This window comes from Eptatretus burgeri, chromosome 15, assembly GCF_056783735.1.
Source record: "Eptatretus burgeri isolate ZD-2024b chromosome 15, Ebu_testis_v1, whole genome shotgun sequence".
Classification (NCBI taxonomy): domain Eukaryota; kingdom Metazoa; phylum Chordata; class Myxini; order Myxiniformes; family Myxinidae; genus Eptatretus; species Eptatretus burgeri.
In genome coordinates this window covers 9,061,723-9,071,910 of record NC_140975.1, presented here as the reverse complement: position 1 = coordinate 9,071,910, position 10,188 = coordinate 9,061,723, and positions in this window count along the sequence as shown.

The following is a 10,188-nucleotide window of genomic DNA, read 5'->3' as shown; positions in this document are numbered from 1 at the left end:
ACCTGTATTCACGTGCTGGTCCAGTGTTGTAAAACTGGAAAAACAGGTGATGGTCATTTTATCACAAGCTCAAAGCATTGTGTGCATACTTTGATATGCATACACTCTGATATATATATATATATATATATATATATATATATATATATATATATATATATATATATATATATATATATATATATATATATATATATATATATATATATATATATATATATATATATATATACATAAATAATAAAAAGACCCACTCACATCTCTCACCTGTGAATGGAGGGAATAACCAATCAGCTCTCACTTAATATGCCTGATGTTGGCTTAATGGTTAGCATGGTGGGCTTTGGATCCTAGGGTCCTGAATTCAAATCCTGCTCAGTTGTTGAATTAATACCAGGTGGGGTTAACTTGGCCTGTCATCCTTTCAAGGTCGGCAAAATGAGTGCCAGCATGCTGGTATCCAGTGTTGGAGTGGCGACCCGTCCAAGATTGTGCCCAATAGCCAAGGAGACTGCTTCAGCAGCACCAACGCTCTGCACAGAGTATGGTCAGAATCTCCTCTTCCTCCTCCGGATCTCGGCAGGGTCTTGGTGGTACCATACACTTTCCAGTTCTGATTGTCTTGACTGTGCTCCAATGGATAATGAAGGCCTTTGAAATATTTTTTTATATCCATCCCCTGATCTGTGCCTTTCCACAACTTTATCCCGGAGGTCTTTTGAAAGCTCCTTGGGGCTCATGGTTGAGTGTTTGCTGTGAAATGTACTACACAGCAAAGGAAACTTACAGGAACAGTTGAGTTTATTCTGAAAAAAATCAGAATCACTTCAATTTAACACAGGTGGAGGCCAATTAACTCGGTGTGTGATTTTGAAGGTGATTGGTTACACCTGAGCTAATTTACAATTATTATAAGGGGGGAGGGGGGGTGGACACTTCTCCAACTAAGATATTCTAGTTTTGTATTCTTCATTAATTTTCTGAAATTTGAAGTATTTGTTTTTCACTTCGAAGTTGTGGGTTACGATGTGTAAACAAAGGTGGAAAATGTCTGATTTAATACAATTTAATTCCAGGCTACAAGGCAACTGAAGGTGAAAATTTTGAAAGGGGGGGTGTAGACTTTCTATTTGCACTGTATGTATATATGTATATACGAGGGGCAGTCAATAAGTAATCTTAAAATGGTGATATAATTTCGAGAATGTAATGTGTGGAGTTGCTGAAGACATATGTTATATCTATGGGTAAGAGTCATGTTTTGCCTGTTTTAGATCTGGCAACATTGAGTGTATGACATCAGTCGAGCAGTTCCAAGATGGCGGCTCCCTGAGAAGCATGCACCAGGGAGGAGTGACGTCCTGTCATCTGTTTCTCGGGAAGTGAGGGTGTGAATCCCAGTGAAATCCATTCCTGAATGAAAATACAATATGGTGACGCATGTTTATTGTTGCAGCAGGTGTACGACTGGGACAGGATGTTTAAAAGTGGAGTTCTTTCAGTTCGGGTGCAAGTTGTTTCGGAACCCACCTTGCAGACACTTCGCGGATCCCCTGCAACTTGTGAATGATACGGTGTGCTGAACCATGGCTAATGTTCAATTTGGAGACCACGTCATCCAGTGTAAAGCAACGGTTTTCCCTTCGCATGCGCTCAACTCCTGCAACCATTTTTGGTGTGTTGGCTGTGTGAGGCCAGCCCGAGCGAGCAGCTTCTGCCACACTGGACACTCCACTTTTAAACTGACAGTGAAGCAGAAGAAAAAAGTGGTGGCTCTGTGGTATGAGACTAAATCATATGTGGACACCCGCTGGAGGTTCTGCTGGGAATACGACCTCAGAACACGTGATGGACTCAACAAATTGTGCCATCCAATGCATTGTGAAACATTTTGAGTACAAGGGTACAGTACACAACCAGAGCAAGGGCACCAGTGGCAGGCCGGCATCAGTTACCAAGAGACAAGCCAACATCGACGTCGTGCGGGATTCTGCAGTGGACAGTCCCAAGAAGTCCCACCGCCAGGGCTCCTGGGAGCTCGGCATCAAACCAACATCAATCTGGTGTATCCTAACGAAGGAACTGAAGCTTTTCACATACATCTTCTCTATTAGGCATAAACTGAGTCAAGTTGGCATGAGAAGAAGGAGACATGATATGTGCCATTGGCTCAGTCACAGGATGGAGCGGTACTCAAACTGGATCAACCTGATCTGGTTCAGTAATGAAGCCCACTCTGATTCAGCCCCAAACGCAGCAGGGTGCGATGCACTGTGGATTGTGACACATTCCTCCTGTGACCACCATTAAAATTTTCTGTGACTTCTGCCACAGTAGACCTTCTATCGGTTCAGACCAGACGAGATAGCCTTCGTTGCCCTCATGCATCGATGAGCCTTGAGTGCCCAACACCCTGTCCCCGGTTTGTGGTTTGTCCCTCCTCGGACCACTGTCGGTAGGTACTCACCACTGCTGACCGGGAGCACCCCACAAGCCTTGCCATTTCAAAGATGCTCTGGCCATAACAACTTGGCCCTTGTCAAAGTTGCTCAGGTCTTTACTCCTGCCCATTTCTCCTGCATCCAACAGATCAACTTCAAGAACTGATTGTTCACTTGCTGCCTAATATATCTCACCCCTTGACAGGTGCCATTGTAACAAGATAATCAATGTTATTCACTTCACCTGTCAGTGGTCATAATGTTTTGGCTCATCAGTGTTTATGCATATGCATATAAACATATACATTCATATATACACATACATCTATACATATACATATTCTTGCGAATCTGGAAAGCTGTCATACCCATCATTCAGGTCCTTTAGTTTAGTTAAAAAGGTAAGTGTGTGTTTTATAGATAGTCCTTCCCCTAGTCTAGTGGGTAATTAAATGTAAATGCGCTGTGAGTTACTCTGATAGGGTTTTTCTTTTGTTTGTCCACGTTCCCCTCACTCTGACCAGCACCATTGTCTTCTTGCGCTCAACCACGAACGTGGGCGGGAATCAGCTCGAGACTCTGCCCAGGATGGGAGGGGTGTGCCCCTTGCCCAATCCGGGATCGCACGACCTCAGATCGAGAACAGAGAGGGCGGAGAAGTTTTTTCCTCCCCCCCCCTTCCCCCCAGAAACAGGGCGAATAAATACGCGGCCGCGGAGCTTTCTGAAAGGATCACATCTCGGTACATGGCCTTGGTGGTCATCTGGGCGCTCATCTTGATGAGGTACATCACTGCTCGTGGACATCACATCTCGGGGGACAACAAAAAAGGAGCAACGAATGCTTGCGTTAGTGGGCTCGAAGCGCGTCCAGTCTGTCGAGTGCGCGCCCAGTCTGTCGAGTGCGCATCTCTGGCCGGATCCGGCGCTGACTGCATCGCACGGATCGGAGGCACCTGGTTCTACGGACCGCTTCGCAACGCTGGTCTGGGTCGCTCGTCAGCTCGAAGACCACACGAGGTGGAAAGGTCCGAGGCAGGTCCTAATAAAGACCATTGGTCCGATTGGGTGTGTGTGTGTGTGTGTGTGTCCGTCCGATAAGTAGTGAAATTTGTCAGTGTTTTTGCCTGTATTTACATGCTTAATAATAATAATCGGTTTAGTTGTGCTCTTTGTGTTCCCTCATTCCCCATTATTAACTGTATAAATAAACCGCAATTGTTAAATGTACTCAGCTCGTCGTGTCATTTCTACATTGGCTGGGTGTGTCGTGCATGCGGGAAAGTGAGCAGCCATTGCCGCTGTAACGGAGTAACAGGATAATCGGGCCGGCGGAATTTGGCGATACAACTGCTCGGTGACGCACACGGAACGGGCTCGCTTAAGTGGCTCGCTTCCGTACAAGTTCCGCCGAGGGTGAAGTACCCCAGTAGCTGGATCATGTGGGTACTTAGGTAAGTTAAAGTTGGCAATTAACCCTATCCCACGTGATCTACCCATTGGCGTATTTCGGTCCAAAATAACCAGGACCCGCCGACCTCGGACTTCTCCGGGCCAGCGATCTGTAATTCCGGGCGATCGAGCCGAGACGGCCCCACTGCTTCATCGAGGGTCGTGCTCGTGGTGACGCGCCGGCGAAACCACAACAATATATACATATACAGAGACATGACAGAAGTAAATGGACACCATAAATTCCTTCATTTCATCTGTATAACGCAGTTTTACTCGGTGACTTGTACTAATATTTGACTATTTCTTTGCAGAAATGAGTTCCTGGGTCTTGTATGACAATGAACTATGCCTCAAACCGAGGGAGCACACAAACTTTCCGATATTCAAAGAGCACGAATTGTTGGCCATTTGGAAGGTAGAGTCAGCCAGCATCAGATAGCTCAGAACCTTGGCATTTCACTTTCTATGGTCAATCTGGTAATTGTGCAATTCACCAGCGAAGGCAAGGAATCCACAGCTTCCTGTTCTGGTCAATCTGGGCCCTCAGAAAGGTGTCTTTGAGCTGTCAAGGGGTCCACTGAGAAAACTTCCCATTGCAAGGCAGCAGATGTTGCAGAGGATGTCCAAGTTAGCTCAAGAACTGCAGTTTGATACCTTCATCAACTGGGCTACTATGGGAGAGTAGCTCAGAGAAAACCTCTTCTTAGATGAGCCAACATTGAAAGGAGAAAGAAGTGGGCAGACAAGATGGCCAACAGACCCTTGGAGTTTTGTCAAACTCATTTTTTCAGACGAGTCCCAATTTGCTCAATTTTCTGCCAGTGGACGTGTATGGGTCTGGAAACTACCCAGTCAAGAGTTCTCTTTGAACTGATTGCAGCCAACTGTGAAACATGTTGGTTTTTCAGTGACGATGTGGGGAGCAATCTGGAGCACTGGTCGGTCAGAGCTTGTGAGTGTGTTAGCAACATCAACACGACGATATACACTTCTATCCTTGAGGGACGTCTCCCTGTCTTCACTGGTCAGGTGGTCAAAAACAACACTGTTCATGGAAGATGGAGCTCCATGGCACAATGTAAAAAAAGACCAAAGAATGGCAGGACTGAAATGGGATCAAGTGACTTCCATGGCCAAATCAGTCTCCTGACATGAATCCCATTGAACACCTCTGGGACATATTGGATTGAGCTGTGCAGAAAAAGTTCAAGAAACCAACATCATGGGCAGAATTGCTCAACCTCTTGCATGAAGCCTGGGCAGAAATCTGTAAATGGCAAGTCTACCAAATATGAGTGTTTGTATTACCAGAGTTGGTGTCAAAGCCACCCAATGCTCGCCTGTTTATACTTTTATCGTTTTTAAAAGACGAGTCTCATAATTAATATTTTTTATAAAGCATTGCAGTGAAGTATAATTATAAAGCAATATATGTATTTGTATATTGTAATCAGTAACAAGAGCGCAAGTGAGCAAAATATACGCCCTAACAAGAAGGTATATACAGAATTGTGCTACGACATGGAAAACAGCATCCTGGTTGCCATGGCAACCACTTTAGATGACAAACGTATGTCGCTACACACCGTCTCCACAGTCTGTACCTATGTACCAAATATGAAACGTGAAAGTTTAAAACATTGGGAGTAAGAGTGCGGAAAGGAACGGATGGAAAACAGCATCCTGGTTGCCATGTCAACCACTTTAGATGACGAACGTATGTCGCGACACACCGTCTCCACAATCTGTACCTGTGTACCAAATATGAAACGTGAAAGTTGAAAACTTTGGGAGTTAGAGTGCGGACAGGAACGGATGGAAAACAGCATCCTGGTTGCCATGGCAACCACTTTAGATGACGACCGTATGTTGCGACACACCGTCTCCACAGTTTGTACCTATGTACCAAATATGAAACGTGAAAGTTGAAAACTTTGGGAGTTAGAGTGCGGACAGGAACAGATGGACAGACAGACAGACAGACGGACGACAAGTATCACATAATACGCCCCGATATATATATATATATATATATATATATATATATATATATATATATATATATATATATATATATATATATATATATATATATATATATATATATATATATATATCTTCTTCTTCTTTCGGCTGCTCCCGTAAGGGGTCGCCACAGCGGATCATCCGTATGATCCGCATCGAGATTTGGCACATGTTTTACGCCGGATGCCCTTCCTGACGCAACCCTGGTCGCCTCTTACGACACAGGGATATGGTACACCTATTTTAACCAGGGTATACACCGGCCCAGTATACTGGTACTCATTTCGCCGACCTCGGAAGGATGACAGGCTGAGTCAACCCCTGGTGTATTAATTCAGTGGCTCAACGGGGTTTGAACTCAGGACCTTTTGGATCCCAAGCTGCTGCCCTAACCACTTCGCCAACACCAGGCTTAATATATATATATATATATATATATATATATATATATATATATATATATATATATATATATATATATATATATATATATATATATATATATATATATATATATATATATATATCTTCTTCTTTTCTTCCTTCGGCTGCTCCCGTTAGGGGTCTCCACAGCGGATCATCCGTATGATCCGCATAATGATTTGGCACAGGTTTTACGCCGGATGCCCTTCCTGACGCAACCCTGGTCGCCTCTTACGACACAGAGATCTGGTACACCTATTCTAACCGGGGCATACACCAGGCGCAGTACACTGGTACTCACTTCGCCGACCTCGGAAGGATGACAGGCTGAGTCAACCCCCTGGTGTATTAATTCAGTGGCCCAACAGGTGTATTAATTCAGTGGCTCACTATGTCTCTTCGAAAGGACCGTTTACAAAACCCCCCATCCACTTTCTCAACAATCCTCTGGAAGAAGTCTTTGCTTTCAAGCTTCTAGGTCTCACTATCTGCCATGACCTTTCCTGGGAAAGTCACATTTCCAACCTCGCCTCAAAAGCCAGTCGCCGACTGGGAATCCTCCGTTGTGCTAAGTCCTTCCTCGGCCCTCTTGAGCTCCTGACCACTTACAAAGCTTTTGTCCGTAGCCTGATGGAGTACTGCTCTTCCCTCTGGGCTGGTGCTCCTGCCTCCCACCTTTCTCGGCTTCACGCTGTCGAAACCAGGGCATTTAAGATCATCGGCATCTCCCGCAATGAAGCTGAGTCTTTGGGCCTCTCACTCAATCACCGCAGGTTGGTCGGTGGTCTTTCTGTCTTCTACCGACTCCTCTCCAGCCTTGCCCCCCCTGCTCTCTCTGCGATTTGTCCCCACCACATTTCCACAGGGCGCTCAAGGTCCGCCAACAACCCTCTTCTGGTAAAACTACCAAAATCACGAATCACTGCTCATCTTCACTCCTTCATTCCTCTTTTTTCCCGCCTTTGGAATAAACTTCCTCACTCTATTCTTTCCCATTCTTCCCTCCAGGCTTTCAAAACAGCTGTTCACCACCACCTCTTATCTTCCCCCATCCAAATCCTCGATCTTTTCTACCCCTGATAATCCACCCAAGCCCACTTCCTTAATTTCTCCTGCTTTCCTTCCTGAAAGTCCCTGAAATGTCCATCTTCGCCATGTTCCCCGTCCCATCCCCATCCCTCTCCCTTCCACAGTTCACCTAATGTGTCTGTTCCCCACTGTTTTGTCCCTTCCACTCCCGCCCCTCTTGTCTCATGCCTCCTTGCTGTGAGTTGTGTGTTAGCTCTCATACGAGCCTCGACCAAGGTATACAAAAAAAAAAACAAAAACAGGGCTTGAACTCAGGACCTTTTGGATCCCAAACCGCTGCCCTAACCACTACACCAACACCAGGCAACAACATATGCAGTATATATATATATATATATATATATATATATATATATATATATATATATATATATATATATATATATATATATATATATATATATATATATATATATATATATATATATATATATATATATATATATATATATATATATATATATATATATATATATATCGGGTGTATAAAAAATAGTGTGGTAGATAAAAACATTAGAAAGGAAACTAGAGGGGGAGCACTCGGGAGAGTGCAAAACCTCCGCTGCCAATACTGCTGGGTCATTCAAGTGAACCTTATATCTTATTCATCAAATATGATGTCAACAGTGCTGACAGTTAAAGTTCTTTTCTCCAACATTTTTTTTTGGGAGGGGGGGGGAGTTGGAAATCACTTAAAACATGCAGAAATGCAAAAAAGAAATCGAAATTTTGTTGAAAAAAAAGTTGCAAAAATTTTTTTTTCTCTAACAATTTTTTTTTGGGGGGGGAGGTTGGAAATCACTTAAAACATGTAGAGATGCAAAAAAAAAAATTTCTCAATTTTTTTTGGGGGGGGGGAACCAGGTCCAAAATCTAATGGTATGATCCTTGGACCATACCTAACCCCCCCCCACCAAGTTTCGTCGAAATCCTAATCACTTAAAACATGCAGAAATGCAAAAAAAAAAAAAAAATTTTTGTTGAAGTACAAAAAAAAAAATTTCTTCTAAATTTTTTTTAGGGGGTTGGAAATCACTTAAAACATGAAGACATGCAAAAAAAAAATTTTCTCCAACAATTTTTTTTTGGGGGGGGGGACCAAGTCCAAAATTTAATGGCCATGATCCTTAGACCATACCTAACCCCCCACCAGGTTTCGTCGAAATCCGTCGAGGAGTTTTTCCGTAATACTGTTCACAAGCAAACAAACAAACAAACAAACAGAAAGGGGGTGAAAACAGTAACCTCCGATCTTCGATGGCAGAGGTTAAAAATAACTTGCATCAAAAAATTTAACATTTTTACGCTGACGCTGACGCTCATGCAGGGGGTATCGCTATAGCTCTCTGTTCTTCGAACAGGTGAGCTAAAAATGGATCAAAATACTTTAAATGTTAAATAAATTATTTTAAAACCATGGTGTCTATTTACTTCTGTCATGTCTGTGTATACAATTTATATATATATATATATATATATATATATATATATATATATATATATATATATATATATATATATATATATATATATATATATATATACATATATATATACACACACAGTGGGGAGAACAAGTATTTGATACAATGCCGATTTTGCAGGTTTCCCCACTTACAAAGCACGTGGAGGTCTGTAATTTTTATCATAGGTACACTTCAACTGTGAAAGACGGAATCTAAAACAAAAATCCTGAAAATCACATTGTTTGATTTTTAAATAATTAATTTGCATTTTATTGCATGAAATAAGTATTTGATCACCTACCAACCAGTAAGAATTCCAGCTCTCACAGACCTGTTAGTTTTGTCTTTAAGAAGCCCTCCCATTCTCCACTCATTACCTGTACTAACTGCACCTGTTTGAACTCGTTATCTGCATAAAAGACAGCTGTCCACACTCAATCAATCAGACTCCAACGTCTCCACAATGGGCAAGACCAGAGAGCTGTCTAACGACATCAGGGACAAAATTGTAGACTTGCACAAGGCTGGGATGGGCTACAGGACAATAGGCAAGCAGCTTGGTGAGAAGGCAACAACTGTTGGCGCAATTATTAGAAAATGGAAGAAGTTCAAGATAACAGTCAATCTCCCTCGGTCTGGGGCTCCATGCAAGATCTCACCTCGTGGAGCCTCAATGATCATGAGAAAGGTGAGGGATCAGCCCAGAACTACATGGCAGGAACTGGTCAATGACCTGAAGAGAGCTGGGACCAGAGTATCAAAGAAAACTATAAGGAACACACTACGCCGTCATGGACTAAAATCCTGCAGCACACGCAAGGTCCCTCTACTCAAGCCAGTGCATGTCCAGGCCCGTCTCAAGTCTGCCAATGACCATCTGGATGATCCAGAGGAATGGGAGAAGGTCATGTGGTCTGATGAGACCAAAATAGAGCTTTTTGGTTTCAACTCCACTCGCCGTGTTTGGAGGAAGAAGAAGGATGAGTACAACCCCAAGAACACCATCCCAACTGTGAAGCATGGAGGTGGAAACATCATTCTTTGGGGATGCTTTTCTGCAAAGGGGACAGGAAGACTGCACCGTATTGAGAGGAGGATGGATGAGGCCATGTATCGCGAGATCTTGGCCAACAACCTCCTTCGCTCAACAAGAGCATTGAAGATGGGGCGTGGCTGGGTATTCCAGCATGACAACGACCTGAAACACACAGCCAAGGCAAACAAGGAGTGGCTCCGTAAGAAGCATCTCAAGGTCCTGGAGTGTCCTAGCCAGTCTCCAGACCTGAACCC